The sequence below is a fragment of the Gossypium hirsutum genome, chromosome A01 (assembly GCF_007990345.1).
Source record: "Gossypium hirsutum isolate 1008001.06 chromosome A01, Gossypium_hirsutum_v2.1, whole genome shotgun sequence".
NCBI lineage: Eukaryota > Viridiplantae > Streptophyta > Magnoliopsida > Malvales > Malvaceae > Gossypium > Gossypium hirsutum.
Genome location: NC_053424.1, coordinates 80,584,971 through 80,606,282, shown reverse-complemented (window position 1 = coordinate 80,606,282; position 21,312 = coordinate 80,584,971). Strand labels below are relative to the sequence as shown.

The window sequence follows — 21,312 nt, the reverse complement described above, 5'->3', positions numbered from 1 at the left end:
ATGCAGATACAGTAAATCAGAATCCTACCCACCAGCCTCTACACACCATCTCAGTCCAGCCCTACACATTATGTGGGGATTAAATCAACTCACCCACCCCTACACACCATGCTATACCGAATTGCGGCACATAATTAGAAATTTGCAGCTGAGCTACCAGATAACAAGCTTAAGAGCCTTTCAAATACTTCCTCCAAACATCATCAACCCACCCCAATACAATGCAACATACCATAAATGACATGCAAATATGCTAATAACAGAACATACATTCAGTTCAGTACAGATATCAGGCTCAATTAGACACCATACAATCAGATCACATAATTAGGGGTTTAAGTAAAGCTTATCGACCCTACAGTAGGTTCACAGTCGACTTGGGTGACCCGTGCAACCTTACAGGATATTTTAGAAAAATGGGCTCACACACCTATGTGGCCTACACGTGTGGGCCTACACCCTCGTGTGGCCCACATGGCCTAAACTAGCCTTGGCCGTGTAGATCACATGGCCTGGCCTAAAATTCCACACGCACATGTGGACTACCAGTGTGGGCCTACACGGCCCAATTGGTCCAGCCCGTGTGTCACACACGGCCTCATCTGGCCATCACACGGTCGTGTCGCGTGTGCATGGCCTGACTCGTCCATCACAGAGCCTTGTCCCCTCACACGGCCAACCACACGATTGACCACAAGCCCGTGTGGCATCGACAGTTTACTTTTTTGGCTTTTGTTGAATCCCCTTTTTTGTGTTTTCGGGTACACACTTGGTTTCGTTTGAAGTTAAACCGAACTTCGAGCACTCTAGAACCTAAATATTGACCAATCCAACACCAAAATCAGTCTTACTTTGCGATTAATCAAAATCCCGAAACCAAAATACTCATCCCTAAAGCGATGAACACTTACCGCAAAGCTTCGAATCGATTCGCTACGAAACAGTACGAAGAGAGCCTTAATCCTCGCGATGTGTTGCTGTCAATAACGTCAATATAACCCCAATCAAAATTTTCACATCCCAACTTACAAAGTATCAAAAGTTCACTTACAGAAATGATGGATAACGAAAACTTAAGAACATAGAAACTCCACAGAAAAATCGGCAATAGCACGAAATTTAGGAGAAAGGGAGCAGAGAAACTGACGTCATTTATTTTTGGAAAAGAGAGAAAATTTGGGAAACAAATCAAAATTAATTTGAAATAACTCCCAAATCCCCTATTTTTCTCCCACTAATCCACTTCTCAGACTTTTAGTTTGACCAAAACTCTCTCGATCAAATGAGCAAAAATAAACTCTCTCGCTTATGCAGGGATTTGAACACAAGACCCTCAGCATACTGACATTCCACTTAACCAGCAGACCAGCATGCCCATTCTAATAATTACTTACCATCTTTTAATTAAAAGCCTATAAACCAAAGATTGGGCTTTATTCATAAAAATACCAAAATTTGCCCAAGTTATGGCTTGCACTTGGGACCTCACACACACACCCAGAACACTTAACCACTAAAGCAGAAACACACTTGTGTCACCCATTTGCGAAAAACAAAAATTTAAAATTTTGGGGCATTACAGTTTGTGTAGGAAGAAGAAGCTTAGAGAAGCTTATAAGCTTCTTTATAGAATGAAAGTTAAAAGGTGTAACCCTGATATTGTGCATTATAATACTGTTATATTGGGTTTTTGTAGAGAAGGAAGAGCTATGGATGCTATTAAGGTTTTTGCGCAGCCATTACAGTAGAAGAAATCATATAAACTATTGAGAAATTTTGGATTTCAGGATAACTTTAAGCTTGGATATTAGTGGTATCATCCTTGTTTATACCACTACATCTTTAGCTGTTACTACGATAAATTGCCTGCATGTCATCACTTTTTTCTTGGTTGTATTGCTCGAGTAAATTACACCATCAGTGTAACACCCCGAACCCGAGTCCGACACCGGAGTCGAACACGAGGTGTTAACAAACTTTGAAAAATTTCCAGACACTGCCCAATTTGTGTACTAGTCGCTTTAAAAATCATATCTTGAGCTTCACAACTCGAAAATCAGTTTCGTGATTTTTCCCTGAAACTAGACTCATATGCCCATCTACATATTTTTTTCTAGAATTTTTGATTGGGCCAATTAGTACAGTTTATTAGTTAAAGTCTCCCATGTTACAGGAATCGACTACCCTGACCTTTGCGTATTACGACTTGGATATCTCCTTGTACAGGGCTCCAATACTGATGCCGTTTATTTCTATAGAAACTAGACTCAGAGAGGAATCTATACATATATGGTATGACTCCTAATTATCTCTGGTTAATTTATAATCAATTTCCAAAGTCGGAACAAGGAATCCAGAACCCGTTCTGGCCCTGTCTCACGAGAACCTGAATATCTCTTAACATACTGTCCATATGATTGTTTCGTTACTTTCCTATGAAAGTAGATTCTTCAAGGTTTGTTTACATAATTTATTCACTATTTAATTCCATTCCTACTATTTTTAGTGATTTTCAAAATCTACGTCACTGATGCTGTCAGCATCTACCTTTAAGGTAGGCTTTACCTATTTCATGGTTCAACTAGCCCTTTTTGCATACATAGCACAATTTATGAAAGTGATTAACCATCCCCGTGGCCAATCCTTGTCAAGCATATCCACACCAAATGATTATAACATTATACTCAAACACATATAAGCCATTTTCGCATGGCTATCCAAAACTTACACATCACATAAAGTACTCGAAAAACAACAATGGGTCGTCCTATACATGCCATATCAAAATTCAACCAAAAGAGTACCCAAAAGAGCCTTTGATAGTGTGGGCGACTTCGACTTCAAGATCCCGAGTCCGATGGCTGGAGAACCAAAAATCTATAAAACAGAGGAGCAATGGAACGAAGTAAGCAATTTATGCTTAGTAAGTTTTGAGCAAGAAATTCCAGCATAACGAAAGCATAGCACACATTTAGCTAAACGGAATATTTCATAATACACAATTTTTCCGATATCAAACTTACTTCACAACGTTAACCCTTATGTACATACACAAAAGACCAACTTAGCCGAAGGCCGGTAGCTCGTTCATCAACTGAGCGAATATTTATTTGTAAGGGCTCGATTAAATTCAACACATACGTAACATATCCCAATATTGGGATGTTTTTCGAGTATTAGCTGGAATTTTACAGCAAGCTCATTCATTACCAAAATCACGTACCTTCGGAATTTAACCGGATATAGCTCCTCGTTCAAGTGCCTTCGGGACATAGCCCGGTTATAGTAACTCATACAATGCCTTGGGACTTAACCCGGATTTTAAAACTCGCACGAATGCCTTCGGGACTTAACCCGGAATTAGTATCTCGCACAAAGGCCTTCGGGACTTAACCCGGAATTAATAACTCGCACAAATGCCTTCGGATCTTAGTCCGGATATAGTCACTTAGCACAAAGCCTTCGGGACTTAGCCCGGACAGCATTCAATTAATCATGCACATCTAACAATAATTCATGGCACATTCGTATTTCATTTTCATTTGCAAAACTCAAACACAAGGCACATATCATCCTTGCACATTCGGCTCAATAGCCACACATAGAGCATGATTTTCATTTGCTTAAAACATGATTTAATCACATCGTAATTTAAGCTCTCTTACTCAAGAACTTACCTCGGGTGTTGTCGAACGATTCCGCTAACTATTCGACCACTTTTTCCTTCCCTTTATCGGATCTATTTCCCCTTTGCTCTTGAGCTTAATTAAACAAATAAATTGATTTCATCATTTAGGCATCGAAAAGATGAACACAAGGCACTTAGCCCATATTTATACATTAGACATTAAAGTCACATAGATGTGAAATCATGCATCAACACAACATATTAGCTAATTTTTCCCCCTTGGCCGAATATGCATGTCTATTTTTGGGGTCGATTTCAACACTTAATACACACATATACACACTAGTAAAGCATCCTCCCCCTTTCCATCAATTTAACACATGCATTGCTCATTAACATGCAAAGTTACATTCGGCCTTAGCACACAACTTGCTAGCCGATTCTTCTCCATTTAGCAACCAATGCACATATGTGCTCACACAAAAATGCTAAAAAGGAGGTTCAAGAATCATCAAGTCATCATCACATGCATCATTAACAAGCTTCATATTTAGCATGCAATGGGATTAACACAACCTCCACCTAGGCCGAATTTTAACTCATCCTCTTGCCTCATCACCACCACATCAAACATCAACCAAGAATGATGCATCCATGGTCAAATGTCATTTCCATCACATAGCAAGATTTAGACCATGGGCTAGGTAGAACTCAAGCTAACAACTAAAACATGCATGCATCTCATGGAACATCATCAAACATACCTTAGCCTAGCTACATGCATGGCCGAACCTCTTCACCTTTCTTCTTCCTTCCTCCTTAAAATTATTGGCCAAGGATGAACCAAAGGATGATAAATTTTTTTCTTTGTTTTTCTTTCTAGTTTGGCAAGTATGAAGATGAGAAAAGGATGAACAAAAATTCTCTCCTTTCTTTTCTTTAGCTCACGGCAATGGGGGGGACAAACAACTACACACACATTTTTTTTTTGTATTCACCATACTCCTTTTCATTATTTTATGCCCATGCCCCTTATTTTATTTGTTTTATCCCAACATTTTATGACACAAATTAACATATTTTATTTGTGCCATACTTATGCCATAATTTCCATAAAAAAAAATTGTACAATTGCTCATCATGCCCATCATGGCCGGCCACCTTGTTTTAAGGTGGGAAATTTGACATGCAAATCCACCTATTTCATACTATAAGTTATTTGGCCACTACAAATTAGCCTATAGCATTTGCAAAAATTTTCACATGAGTCACATTTCAAAATTTCACTCACAATTGGCAAAATCAAAGCATGAAATTTTCACACATGCACTTTCACATGAAATAAACATAGGATATAACATCTAATTATTATTGTGACTCGGTTTAGCGGTCCCGAAACCACTTCCCGACTAGGGTCAATTTTGGGCTGTCACAATCAGTGGCTGATAACAAGAGAAAAATTTCAGGTCAGCAGATAATCATCATTAGCCGACCAAACAAGGGTGTTATTTCTAGATGTGTTGTAATACCAAACAGAGTAAGTGTAGAGATTTGTAGAAAAAATCATTGACTTAAAACCAATAGTGAATATTTTGTTTGAAGAGATAAGAATTTTTTTTGATATGGAATCCATGGGAAATCCAAGAAATTGAAGGATCGGTCTTGTTAGGACAACAATGGTGGAAGGTTACAAAGGAAGAGGCAAAGAATCAGACCCCACCAAATTAGGTAAAGAAGTTTTTTTTACAGTTTTTTCTTCTTTTTTTCCTTCTTCTCTGTTATTAAGAGTTTTTTTTTTCAATTACTTCTTAAATTGGGTGGGCTTCCACTGTGGACATCCAACGTGGCAAGTTAACTAGCCACATCAGCTAATTAACTTTCCACATCAGTAGTCCCGTTAAAACACTAACGAAAACTGTTAACTGGTGATTGTTTTGTCACTTTTTTATAAAATTGGTGAGTGTTTTGTTATTTTTCAAAAGTTGAGAGACTGAAATGAAACCTAGGTGACTGTTTTATTAGCTACCCCAAAGTTGAGTGCCTATTAGTGTAATTTACTCTTTTTTTAAAGTATAGGGAAATAATTTTTCATCAAATCAACCTTAAACCTCTAATTAAATATTAAAAATTTAACATCATTACCTTTAAGTAAGTACCAAAATATATAACTTTTTTTATTAAAAACAAATATCTAATAGGATAAAAAAACATAAATACCAAATTGAAAAAAGATGTCAAACTTAATGCCAAATGATTTATTAAACCAAATAATATAGAATAATAATATCATATGAGGTATATATTTCAATCAATATTTTATGATTGGAATGGTAGATTTTATTTAGATTAGTTTTTTTAAGCCCTAAAATTTTAATAAAAAAATTGATTCCTCCAATTTATTCTGAATTAGATTGTACATATAAATCCCGAGCATAGTGCATAAATATGTACTATTTGGTAATGTTCGGAAAGGTACCTAGTAATTGAATTTGGGTGTAATTGCTTTTAATTATACAAGGATGAAATGTTTAGGTAAACATTGTAATTAGTGGGTCCCATTAGACCTAATCATGGGTCAGGTTGGGTTTAGGCCTAACCAAAAAATGGACAAAAAATTCTACCAAATCTGACCCATATTAAAAATGCTACACCGAGTCCGACCCAGCCTACTCATATTAACTTTTTTTATATTATTTTTTATATAAAAATAAATTTAAAAAATACAATACGTCAAATACACTAAAAACATTAAAATAAATGTTTCTCAATAAATGGAAAATACATTAAATAAGTCTTTATACTTGAATAACACTAAGATAGTTGCAACTTAGCAAGCAAATGCATTTAAAATAGTAGCAAAATTAACAATAAAATAATAGTTATACAATATCTAAACAACAACAAAATAGTAGTAATATAATAGCAAAATGGCAGTGGAATAGTATTAAAAGCAGAAGTGAAATAGCACTAAAAATAGCAACAATTTTGTTGGATCTAGTGCCCTAAGTGTAGTATTCTTGTAACGCCCCCATACTCGAGACCATCGCTGGAGTCGAGCACGAGGTGTTAACGGACTTAATTCATTAATTAAACAGCTCAAACAATTTATTTTAGAATTTCTAGACAAGCTGGCTAACTGCGTCACAGTCACTAAAAAAATCATATCTCGACTTACAAAACTCGAAATCCAATTTTGTAAATTTTTCCTGAAACTAGACTCAGATATATACTTATTAATTTTTTTCTAGAATTTTTGGTCGGGCAAATTAGTAATTTTATTAGTTAAAGTCTCCCCTATTTTAGGGTTCGGCTACTCTGACCCCTATGCACTACGAATCAAATTTCTTCCTGTACAGAGATCCAATGACTATGACGTTTGTTTCTATTAAAAATAGACTCAATAAGGAATCCATACATATAAAATGTGAGTCCTAATTATTTTTACACAATTTATGGTGAATTTATAAAGTCAGAATAGGGGATCTAGAAATCCTCTGACCCTGTTTCACCAAAACGTAAATATCTCATAAAATACAACTTTTTTTACCTATTTTGTTCCTTCCACATTAAAAATAGATTCATTAATATTCAATTACATATTTTATTCATCATCTAATTCTATTTCTACTATTTTTAGTGATTTTTCAAATTCACGTCACTGCTGCTGTATGACACTGTTTTATAGCCAATTTCACCATTTTATGGTTTTCCATGGAGTAGGTAATACATTAAGCATACATAACACTAAATATAAATTTTGATTAGCCATTCCAATAGCTAATCATCAACAAGAATTTCCACATCACTCATTCACCATATCATAAGATTATATACACAAAAGGATTATAATGCTATACATGCCATATTCCCAAAATATGCAAGCCACTATACCGAGATGGTCTGTTGATAGTGTGAGCGTGCCTCTGACCGTCCTGATCTCCAAGCCGGCTTGTCAAAACTACAAGGAATGGAAGGGAGGGAGTAAGAATAAATGCTTAGTAAGTTCACATGTAAATAGCAAGTAACATAACCATGCAATAATACGAAGTCCACATTTGCATAATATCACCAAAGCATTCATATCATATTTCTCATTCATGATCTTACCATATTATTGTTATATTGAAGTCTCAACCCGAGGGTTAAGTACATACCTGTACAAAGTATCCATTCCACAACACTTACCAACTAGTCACTTTCATCTCGAGAATTCTTCCATTTCACTAGAACTTTACCCGTTGAACATATCGGAATATAATTTCGGATACGCGGATTTCATGCACGTAAGTGCCATACCCGCAGCTAAACAAACTCAATAGCCTGCGGAAATTATGTAGCCAAGCTACCATGTAACCCGCCTATAAGTGAACTAGGACTCAACTCAACTAGCTCGGGCGTTCGCATCCATAAGTGAACTCGAACTCAACTCAACGAGCTCGGATGCCTAGTTACATCTCACGAACTCGGACTCAACTCAACGAGTTCGGAACTCAAGTATCCTAGTGACATGTCACTTGTATCCTAATCTATTCCCAAGGTTCAAATGGGCTTTTTCCTCGATTACACATCTTTGCCCTCTTCCACGAAATGTCGAAACCGATACTTGGTAGCAATTCATATTTAACAAGTAGCACACATAATTTGCATATTACTCAATAATAACCACAAAGCATAATATTTCATGATATTAATCATCATATCATATAAATAACATTAAATTACTTAAAATGACAATTATGTTACTACATTTACACATGAACTTACGTCGTATGCGAAAATCGTCATTTTTACCATTTTGTCCACAACTTGGTATTTTGTCGATTTTAGCCCAAATTTTGATTTTCCTTGCTCTATCATTTCAAATATAGCCTAATTAGGACTCATATTATTCAAATCAACCCAAAATCATATTTTGGAAAAATTATAATTTTGCCCCTAAACTTTCACATATTTACACTTTTGCCCCAAATCTCGTAAATTAAACTTCACCCTATTTTCTTATGTTTTATGACATGCTGATCATTTTTCCCTTCTATAGCAATATCCAATTCTCACTCTAGCATGTATTTATGAACATTAGGTATTTTTACCGATTATGTCATTTTACTCGTTTTTACGAAAAATCACTTAGCAAAAGTTGTTTAATACAATCTCAAGCTTCATATTCTACCATAAAACATCAAAATTCATACATATCATCCATGGGTAAAATTTTAAATATAAACCTTAGCTCAAAATATTGGTAGAAATAGTTAAACCGAGCTACGAGGATTTCAAAAATGTAAAGAACATTAAAAAGGGGCATAGAAATCACTTACAATCAAGGCTTAAAAGTGTTGAAACCCTAGCTATGGTGGAGAGCAAAATTCAGCAGCAACTTATGGAGAAGATGATCATTTTTTTGTTATTTTTCCCATTTTATTTCATTTAATATCCAAATGACCAAAATGCCCTTCCTTACTAAACTTTCAAAAATTCCATCCATGTCCAATTTTTTTCCATAAACTTAGAAATTGGTAAAATTCTATTTAAGACCTCCTAATTAATATTTCAAATCAATTTCATACTAGAAACTTCTAGAATGCAAGTTTTGCAACTTATTCAATTTAGTCCCAAATTTCAAATTAAGCACTTTATGCATAGAATTTCTTCACGAAAGTTTCACACAATCATGTAATCATATCATAGACCTCCAAATAATTATAAAATAATTATTTCTATCTCATATTGTGGTCTGAAAACCACTATTCCAATTAGGCCGTAATTCGGGATATCACAATTTTTGTCTAAGTACACTTGTAATTTTTTGAACAGATTGGTTAATAAAATTATTCATGAATTACATTAATACTTTCTATATTGTTCCATATGGTTTTGTACGCAAAAAAAAAAAAAATAGAAGCAAATGTTGCTCATTGGTTGCCTAATGTTTAAACTGATACTAAGCGATATTATGTGGTCGGATCGTAATACGAAAAAGCAACTTGTATTAGTAGACAAACCTAAACATGTGTTTAGCCTAATCAGAAATGAGAAAATCGATTGAAAGACTAATTTGTCTCCTATCAAGTCCAATTGGGGAGATGCATTGTCTTGAGTATCGGAACGGACAACTTCTAAAATATAGAGACATAGATATGACTGAGTGGACTGACAATACATTGGACAGGACCAAACAAGAATAGATCCTAAATCCATTTATGGATTTATTGAGTTTTGAAGTTCATAGTGTGACATACTTAAATCCTAAGTGGATGGCAGACAATGTATGCATGACTCGTACACTTTAATGTAAGTAAAAGTCTGAGTTCAAATAGATAATGAACCGAAAGCTGGTGCATTAGGTGTACAACTTCTCCAATTAGTAGTGTCATTCACAATAGTAGAATTCATAGCCTGAGACATAGGTAAATGATATTCTCTCATATGCATTACATGGTTGATGAAAAGTAAATGTGGTCATGGGTTGTTCGTCTTTGTGATGAATGACTTGATTACTATTTAATAGCAATTGACTTTTCATGAAGGAAGATGTAATGGTTACCATGAAATAAAATAGGATCATATTGGAAGAGCAGATATTATACCAAAGAGATTAAGTATATCTTATGAGGGTAATACACTTATGAGAAGGTTATTAGACAAGCATTAAATAGTTGCTTTCATAATGGTATGTCGTTAGGGAGAGCTTAGTCACGATACTATAGTGGAATGATTTCGAGACTAAATGAGTTCCAAATTAATAGGCGAAAAGCCAGAACTTAATTATAAATCATTTGACCCCTAATTACAAATATTCAATTAGTCCCTCCACTAGCTCATTGAAACCAGAAATGAATTGCGTGTTTGTGTCATATCCCAAAAATTAGGTTTTTAGAATTGGGTTTGTGAACTGACAGTGGTCATGCTACGATTTTTAAGATTACCTTTGTGTGTTTGTAAAATAAAATGAGTTACAAGTTTGAGGGTTAAGTGTTAGTGAAATTTTCCTTGAGACTCGAGTTTGAATTCCTTCCCTCGCACCATTTTTATTTTTCCTTGAAACTCTAGTAAGTGTCACGCCTTGTTTTAAAAATAAATGTTGTAAGAGTTTAAGCTAGAATTTGTTATGGCCTAGTGGTTAAGAAGTAGTGTAGCTACTCTTGAGACTCGAGTTTGAGTCCCTTCTCTTTCATTTTTTTTTGAATTTCGGCACCTTTTGGTCAACTCTCCTTTTTGCTGCCCAAAATGAGTTGTCAACACTAAGATTCTTTCCTCCATTTTCTTCATCTTTCTTTCTTTATTTTCTCCTCTTTTCACTCCTTTTGTTCACTCCCTTTCCTTTCTTCTCCCTTATTTTCCTCACATGCTTTCTTTTCCCCTTTGACTAGTTATGCCACCCCTTTTACCAAAAGAAAGCCATCAACTTTCATTTTTTTTCTTTTGTCATTTTTTCTTTCCAAAACCACCATTTATGTCACCCCTTTTTCACTAACTCCTCCACCATTTTTACTATCATATTTTTTTTAAAAATTTTTTGCCACCACCTTAACCGCCAATAGCCACCATCACACCATTTCAACCAGCATTCTGCCACCGTCTCTTCCCCTTCTTCCTTCATTTTCCACCATCGCCGCACCACGTTGTTACCACCACCATTACCACCCATTTTCTTTCTTTTTCCTCCTCTCTTCATCTATTTTGTTATAGCCAAATCTTTGATTCTTTCTTCTATTTTTTTTCAATTTTTTAAATAATACTCATGCTCATCTTTCTTTATTTTGATTTCTCCATAGCCATTGTTCTTCATCTTCTCGAGATTTTCGTTGAATCGTAATTTCTAATCTAGCCTGGTATAAAGTAAGTAATGACTAGTTAGTCTAATCATAATTCTTGCTTTTCTTTATTAAGGGTTGGATATAATATATATGTATATATTACTGTTCGATTGAAGGTGACAATCCAAATCATTTGGTTTTGCTTTAGCACTAATGAAATAATTGGATCTCCGTTCAAAAAGGGTGGTTAAGTAAGTTCTCATCCAATTTTCATAAGGGAATTTTGTTGGACTATAGTCGAAACTAACATGTGTATTCGGCGTTAGTACCTTTATGCTATAACCAGATCGAGGCAAGCTTTAAATAGATCTAAAGTGTAGGAATGTGAAGGAGTAGAATTTGTATCGTGGACTTTCATTCAAGGTGTGAGTTTTAATTAATTAAAATTGTGGAATTTTTAGTCCATAAAAGATTATATGTATATGATTAAAAATAACCATTTACATCTTTGCCAAACTTATGATTAAATGAATACATAAAGTATTCAAGGTGAATAATAAATCACCTATTAAGGATTTTCTACAAGTAAGTACCTTGATCTAAGAAATCTGTACTGCCAAAAATGTGTGTAATGTCATTGTATGATTCGATAATGTTTCATATGTATTATGATGCTACAACATGCTATTGATCTAATATTTATATTGAAAGTATCATAAATCATGATCATTTAGACTAATAAATATGATTGCATGTTTAAGACATGCCACTGATTCTGTTAAAAATCGTTTACATGATAAAATCATAATAATTGATACTGAAATATTGATCACATGATAATTCATGCCTACTGTTTCTGCCACTGATTGCATGTTTTATTCATGCCTACTATACTGCTCTGTTTATTCGCACTACTGGTGGCTTGTTCACTATACACGCAGCTTGTCTGCGATACTGATAGTTTATCTACATTACTGGTGGCTTTTCTACAAACTGGTGTGTTATTGGATGGATGAGTTCTAGGGAACTCTTATTATGGTGTGTAGTAGAGTTGGATAGGAACCTCATTGAAAATATTGCATTGACATGTTCATGCATACTGAAATTTGTGATTTTGTACTATTTTAAAATTATTTATTGTTGGCTAGCTTGACTATTAATTTTTTTACTATTTATTACTGTATATTTGAGTTAAGACTCACATTGAGCTTGTTAGCTCACTCTTTAGTTTTTTGACTTATTTTCAGATAACCAATGAAATTAGGGCTTGGACGACCTTTGAAAGAGTGACTCGGATGTTTTGTTAACTTATTTCTATTACTTGTTTTTGGGACTGTATTAATTTTATTTTGGATTGTGACATGAGACTCTATTTTTGGGATTATTATTCTGATTGTATGACATTAGAGTTTTAAAACTGTTTAAATAGATGTTTTAAAATGTTTATGCATAAAACTAGATTTTTAAAACAAAATCTGTCAACAATACATTTATGCTGCAATATTGAAAAACAAGGTTTTTAGTAAAATCCAAATTGTTTTGAAAATAGATTAAATATTTACTAATGAAATACTAAATCTAACGAATAATAAAAAAACTATCGTGTTTTTGTGAAATTAAAATAAATACCCAATTTCACTAAAGTTTTAACAAATAAGCCAAAGGTTTTAAAATACGTTTGAAATTACGAGAGTTTAATTTAGACCATTTTCATGGTTAATGTAGCCCTCAGAATTTGGCAATAATGTCTAGGTTGAGTTTGGTAGGTTATAGTTTGAATCGAAATGAATGGATTGGATAGAAATGGGAAAAGGGAAAACATTCAGGAATGATTATGGTTTTTTCAGAAATGGTGAAATGGAATCATTTGGAAATGAATGTAGGTTTCTTAAAATGAAAATGAAAATGAGAAATGATTCATTTACAAATGTATATGGATTATTAAGAAATGATCGGAAGAATGAGTTTATGTTTTTGAGTTGTTTTAAAGCCCGAAAATGAAAATAAACCATTCAGTCATAGTTAACATGTTGAGTGGTGAATTATTAAACATATTTTCTCTAAATTTTACCAGGTTTAAAATCATCATTATTTTATTGGGGTAAAATTTGGATAAGAAAATTAGTTAATATAAATATATTGAAGTTTGTTTTGAAAAATAGAAAAAAAATTAGGTTAGATCAAATTACAAAGTACTGAGTTGAAAAGTCTGGGAAGTATTCATAATTGGACCCAATATGAAAGAGGCCCAAAATCCCTTCATGTGATATGAAGGGGGCGACAAACCTAGTAGGAATACTAGGGTGTGCCTCTACCATACTTCCACTCTAAGTAGGAAGTTGTTCTTCTATTTGAAATAAACCACTACAATTCAACAAATGTCCTACTTTTTCTTCTAATAAATATAAGACACTAATAGAGCTATTAAAAAAACTTTGAGAGATTGTTTCTCTGCCGAAAAATAAAAAGAATTTATTCTCAACTATTACATGTATTTTTTCATAATAACAATTCTACGAGTTTCTATTAAAGTAAAGATAATTTTCGTTTTCACCCTAAAAGGAAAAGAAAACTTTTTCTAGTTTTGTGTTTTGATTCAATTGATTCGAGCTCACACTCGAAGTAGTTCATGGTACGAGAATAGTGGAGAAGATAATTTGGTTGAAAGTTGAAAAACATCAAGAATCCTCTTATTCAAAAACATAGGTATGATTTCGGTCTAAGCTTTATAGCTATAAATATCACAAACCAGGCCAATTTTCAATTTTTTAATTTTTCGCTATGTAAGAAAACCATTTTCAAACCGGATATTTTTCCAACAAAATCAACACCAAAAATAGAAACAAGCTAGCAAAGAGATTGCATTAGAACAACAAGGAAAAAGCATCAAAACACGAGCAAAACGTGCCAAAAAAGCAAGAAAATGACTTTTAAATAGCAACAAAATAACGTCAAAAGAGTGACAACGTACAAAATGTAATCAACCAACCAAAATATCTATATATATACAAACCAATCAACATATTTAATTTTTTAACAAGCTATAAATGACAAGTTAAATTAAATTGTCAATTATTAGGAAGGTAATCTAGAACGTAATCGAAGAGTCTTTGTTCTCATCGTAATCATCATTTTTACAATCTATTCCTAATATGAAATAAGAATAAATAGTTAGATAATCAATTGATGAAATGTTATAAAATTACAACAGTAAAACAAGAATAATAGTTATTCATTGAAAATCATTTAGCTCACATCCAATCATCAAAGAAAATAATAGCTTCAACTTGTTTTTGGTTTAAGTGAACTTTTCAAAGGTGTGATAACTTTTTTTCCCATGCTAAAAGTCGACTCAATAGCTACAATCAATATTGGAATTTCCAGAAGATTATGAGCCAATAATGAAAGCTCATGATATTGAATTAAATTTTTGCTCCAATAATCCAATACATCTATTGTACTATTCAACTTAAGCTTTGGTTCCTTTAAATAAAGGTCCAGTTGAAACTTTTCACTATTAATATTGGATTCACTTAAGTATTGTTTATAATCATCACTCTCATCATAATCTCCTCCCAAATAAGCCTTATTAGAATTGGATTAATGCAAGCTAGAATCAACAAGACCATTATCTAAAACATTGGAACTCTCGACCAAAGAGGAAGATATGGATTTGAAGTTCTTAACATACTCATCAAATAAGAGTTTAAAATTGCTAAGAATAATTTGCACAAGTTTGAAGCATGAGTACCATAGATTGTAGTAAAGCAATACTACACATAATATAACTTATAATGAGGATCTAATATTGTAGCACATGACAATATCAAAGCATACTTAACCCAATATTTATTAAATTTCTCTTACATTTTCTTAACCATTGGAGTTAAAAAAGAATGAAGATTTTTAGCTGTATCAACCAATACCTTCTAAACCTTCCAAACCCCTCTAAAATAAATGTTAGTCATTGGATAATTAGAACAAAAAAAAACATGTCACATCTTAAAAGACTTTAAAAAAATTGCAATGAATAACAACATTTCTCCACTTCTCATAAAAAAGTAAAAATATTTGATAATCTTTATCCCTTTGGCCCCAATAATCTAACACATTTTTATAGTAAGAGTAGAGTCAAGCATAAAATAAGTAAAATTCCATCTCTCGCACACTATAACACCCAATATTCAACCTAGTCACCAAATCTGGGTCCTAGATGCTACACTAACCCGAATAACTTATATGGTACTTTTTGTTTAAATTAAAATTTGGAAAGTCTATATAATACAAAAACTCATGCACAATGTATGGGTAACTCTTACAACTCTAATTTTAACATTTATTTACAAACACAATCGACTTAAACCATGAGGCAATGCCTATATGGGTGCCCCTCTATATACATGAACAGCTACAGCGTGCCTTACTCCAGCGAAAACTGGCTTGGTCCCTCTTGATGCCCATAATTTTTACCCAATACTATATTCAAGCAATAATTTTATAAGTTCAAAAGAACTTAGGGTGGGTTTGGGGAGGAGGTGCGGTGCGGTGCAGTGCGTTTATGATAAATGCCAAATTATACATGTTTTTACCCTAAATACTTAGCATATTTATGGATGTTTATTACTAGAATTGTGGATTTTGGTGCTCTTAATCCGGTTATCTCATGTTTTGTACTCAAGAGAGAACCAAGAGTCAAAAGGAGCCAAAAACAAGCCAAAAAGGGACAAAATGGACCAAATCGAGAAGATGACACGGCCTAATCCTTGCCACATGGGCTGTTCATACGCCCGTGTCTTTCGAGGGTGTCGACCAAGGTTTTCACAATTCACACGGCCCGGCCATTGACCCACACGGCCATGTGCAATTTAACTGATCGAACACGGCCTGGCAATCACGTCACACGGTCGTGGCACACGGGCGTGTCCCTTTTTCAAAGAGTTGTATTTTATAAGAAAAAGGATACTTAGGGAGGAAAAAAGCCAATCCAAAGCCTATATAAACACCCTAAGTATGACTTAGAAAGCCACCCCCTCTAGAACTTTTTTGCAATACAGAACCACACGCCGGGAATTACTAGAAGAAAGCCAGACAATCCATCCCAAAAGCCGGAGCTACTCCAAGATTGAAGATCTCTCTCATAATTCCTTCAGGGGTTTTAGAGTTTTCTTTATGTTTTGTTATTTTCATACTTTTGAGATGTACTCTTATTTTATTATGAACTAAACCCCTTAGATACCTAAGGGGGTTGAAACTTATGATGGATCTTGTTATTATTATCTGAATTGTATGATAAATTCTTGATTTGTTCTTAATTATGTGTATTAATGCTTGAGTTAATATTCTGGGTATTAATTCATGATTTGATGTGCTTATGCAGAGGAGAAAAAGTCCCTGTCTAAGAGTAGATTTGGCATAATTAAGCGAAGTTGATCGAACGCCTAGAAATAGGGTTACGAGATTTTGCCGGATTAGGGTGAAACCTAATATGGGAGTCCATAGATCAATTTATTACTTCCCTAGGGGTTTTAATTAAGAAAGAAATTTTGATTAATTCAATTGAGGGTTAGGTATTATTAGTCTCGAAAGAGATAATAATATAGGTTAGGGAGTCTAACGGATCAAGTTAAGTGAGTAAATCGTCTGGTTCAGAGTCAGATAACAAGTGAAATCTAGGTGGATTCCTCCTTGGGTGTCGTATTTATCAATTATTTTTCTTCAAGTCTTTTCCCAAATTTTTTCTTTGCTTTAGTTTAGTTAGATAATTAGTTTAGTTAATTAGTTTAATAAACAACCCCTCTTTATTTCTAGGTTAAATAATAAAAAGATAGTTATTACTAGTACTTTTGGTTCCCTTGGGTATGATATCCCGGTCTTCCATTACTATACTATTATTCGATAGGTGCGTTTGCCTTTTCGTCGTGATAATAGTTAGTTTAGGTTTGATCTTCATTATAAATATTTATTACTTGTTACGAATCACGCGATCAAGTTTTTGGCGCCGTTGCTGGTGAACTTAAAATATTAGGAACGCTAAATTTTTATTACTTTAGCCATTTATTTTTCTTGCAATTTAATTTAATTTTATTAATTTACTTTTCTTTCTCTTGGCAGATTTTTATATTTATGACTAGAAGAAACCCGTCGGGACCATTACTTTTTGACGAAGAAATCGATCGTACAGTTTGTAGAAATCAAAGAGAGATAAGGCGCAGCTTACGATACACGGAGAACGAGCAAGAAGTCGATACTCAACTCCCAACCGACGAGATGGCTGAAAACCAAGAAAATCATCTACCTCCTCCAATTGCGGCTAATCAAAATCCTGCTCCACGTACTATGTATGACTATGCTAAACCCTTCTAACAGGAACTGAATCTAGTATAGTTAGACCTGCTGTAGCTGCAAATACTTTTGAATTAAAACCTAACACTATTCAGATGATACAACAGTTTGTTCAGTTTGATGGTTTGCAGGATGAAGTGCTCACCTAGCAAATTTCCTGGAATTTTGCGATACATTCGAAATCAATGGCGTTTCTGATGATGCCATTCGTCTTTGGTTATTTCCTTTTTCAATGAGGAACAAAGCTAAACAGGGTTGAACTCGTTACCACGAGGGTCAATTACTACTTGGGAACAAATGACCGAGAAATTTTTACTAAAATATTTTCCACCAGCTAAAACGGCTAAATTACGTAATGATACCTCTTCTTTTGTGCAAATGGATTTAGAAACACTTTACAATGCATGGGAGAGATACAAGGACTTACTGAGAAGGTGCCCTCACCATGGGTTACTGCTTTGGCTGCAAGTACAAACATTCCACAATGGTCTGAATCCCTCGACTCGGCAAATGGTTGACGCAGCTGCTGGCGGAACTATCAACAACAAAACACCTGAAGAGGCTTATGATTCATTGAAGAAATGTCATTGAATAACTATCAGTGGCAAGTCATGAGGATTAAGCCAACAAAAATAGCCGTCGTTTATAATGTCGACTCAGTTACTATGCTGTCAAATCAGGTAGAACTTCTCAATAAAAAGATTGATGGTTTTCTTAGTTCTGCACAGGTACATCCAGTAATAAGGTGTGACTCAAGCAGAGGAGGTGTGCATACAGAATATCAATCCTTCAATCCAACAACCGAAGAGGAACAAGTGAACTATATGGGTAATAATAACTTTAGATCTCAAAATAACCCATATAGTAATACTTATAGTGCAGGTTGGAGGAACCACCCAAATTTCTCCTGGGGTGGTCAAGGAAATCAAAAGCCACAAAATCCTCAGGGTTTTCAACAGCCACCTTATCAATAAGAGAAGAAACCGAACCTTGAGGAGATGCTCTCAAAATTCATATCAATGTCAGAAACCCATTTCCAAAATACCGAGACAGCACTTAAAAATCAACAAGCATCGATCCAAGGACTCGAAACTCAGATAGGCCAGCTTTCCAAACTGATCTCTGAACGACCACAAGGTAATTTGCCAAGTAATACCGAACCTAACCCAAGGGAACAACTCAACGCAATTAATACTCAAGATGATGAAAGAGTCGTTGAGCCTAAACCAGAACTGAAGCAAGAAACTATGGTAAGCAAAGGGAGAGATGAGGTAGATCAAAATACAAACAAACCAGTAACTGTCGAATATAAACCTCATGTCCCATACCTTAACTCGACAAGAAAAGATCTTTCAGACGAACAATTTGGTAAATTCCTTAAAGTTTTAAAAAAATTACATTAACTTACCATTTATTGAAGCTTTGTCGCAGATGCAAATGCAATGAAATTTTTAAAAGAGCTTTTAGTAAATAAGCAGAAGTTGGATAAAGCATCACATGTGGATCTAAACGCAGTCTGCTCAGCTATTCTACAGAATAAGCTACCCCATAAATTGAGAGATCCAGGGAGTTTTACAATTCCTTGTTTAATTGGTAGTTTAGATATAAGTCATGCATTAGCTGATTTAGGGGCTAGTATTAATGTAATGCCTTACAAAATGTTTAAGCAACTAGGTCTTGGGAAACCTAAACAAACTAGGATGAGCATTCAATTGGCAGATAAAACTATAAGATTCCCTATGGGTATTATTAAGGATGTACTCGTGAAAGTAGATAAGTTCATATTTCCTGTTGATTTTGTTGTTCTAGACATAGAGGAGGATAATAACACCTCTTTGATTTTAGGGAGGCCCTTTTTAGCAACTGCTAAAAAAATTACTGATGTTGGCACAGGTGAGCTTACATTTCATGTGGGAGACGAAACGATCACCCTTCAAGCTCGTAATTCTGGCATCACATCAAACATTGAAGGTAATAGTCCACACCAATCTACTAAAACTGACAATATGACTTTGCAGAAATTAAGCTTTAAAGAAGTTCATGAGCCATGTTCCAGAAATGATAGAGAAAACATTCATAAAGAACGAAGGCTACGGATAGAGGAGCTAGACGAATGGCGAGAACACAAACCGAGAACACATGATAAACCGAAACTATGCCAAAGCAAGCCCGATACCTCTCCTAATGAGGAAATCCCTCCTACGGTACTTAGTATTTTTCCATTCGGTACGGTGGAGGTGAGTCACCCAAGTTCGGCACTTTTAAGGTAAACAACACCCGATTAAAGCCCTATTTTGATGAGATTGATAGCAGGAATGAGGAGTATAAACTCCTCGAACCACCCTGACCATTCACTAGAGAGGTAAGTCGAGCTTAGACTATAAATAAGCGCTTCTCGGGAGGCAACCTGAGCACTAACATATTTTGATTTCTTTATTTTTAATTTCTAACACTTTAAATCATTAACTTTATCTTTAAATTGCAAAGCTTTTCAGCCCACACGGCCAGGAACACGGGCGTGCCTAAGATCGTGGCCAAGCAGAGGGAGAAACACGGCTGTGTGATACGGCTGTGTGGAAGCAAGACATGATTTACCCAAAGCACGGGATGCGATAAATCCCCACGGCCGTGTGACATGGCCTTGGGTGAACTTGATAGGTGAACATGGGCGTGGGAATGGAAAAACACGGGCGTGCCAAGGGCAAGGCTCGATTCTGTTTCTTTGACACTAGCGTGTCCATGCCATTAAGTCGTGGACAATAATACACGGGCGTGGTACCCTAACACACGGGCGTGGGAGAAGTGAACAAAGCTAGGCACGACCTTGCAACATGGCCGTGTGCTACAAACACCCAAGACACACGGGCGTGGGATAGTAGTCGGGCACGACCTAAATTGCAAAATTTGAAAAACACGGGCTCACCTTGAGAGTACACGGGCGTGGCCCTAGGCTGTGTGCACCTCCCCTATATAAGTAAATCACTGTTCATTTTCTTCCTCCTTTCAAAACCCTAGCCGAAATCTCCCCTTCCCCACTCCCTAATCCCTATTCCGGCCACCATTACCTAGATTCTCACTTCCCCAACCCTCAAACCACCCTAAAATCCACTCCCCTTGCATCACTCTTCACTTTCCCCTCTCTTTTCCCTCCATTTTTCCTCCACACGGCTGTACACCCACACCACATGCTCGTGCTTGCCACCAACACGCCCGTGTGCTGCCCTATAGTAGTTTTGGTTTACTTTCTCAACCTTGTTTTTCCAATTTGTGTTGCTACATTAGTATTCTATATGCTTTACAAAGATATTGTTAATATTACCAATTTTCTCTAATTACATTAGGAATTTTCTTTAAGTATTTTCTATATTTGAATTGTTTAAACTACTAAATAGCATATACTAGTTCTAGGATTCTTACTTAACTGATGATGTACTTTTGAATTCAGTACATGTTTCTCAATAATCATATAAATTTTTCACCTCTCGCTTGATATAGTTAAATGTTAACACATCTTGGACCTACTATATCAATGCTCATACATTTTCAGGTACATTATGTCATCATCGAGAGGCAAAAAGGCCGCGG

General features: G+C 35.0%; 1 non-coding gene across 1 annotated transcript; it reads right to left on the bottom strand.

Moving 5' to 3' along the window:
* Positions 1 to 18,072: 18,072 nt before the first annotated feature.
* Positions 18,073 to 18,179, bottom strand: LOC121206670 (small nucleolar RNA R71). Its single transcript, XR_005901776.1, has one exon. It is a non-coding gene; the product is annotated as a small nucleolar RNA R71 (small nucleolar RNA).
* Between the last annotated feature and the right edge of the window lie 3,133 nt (positions 18,180 to 21,312).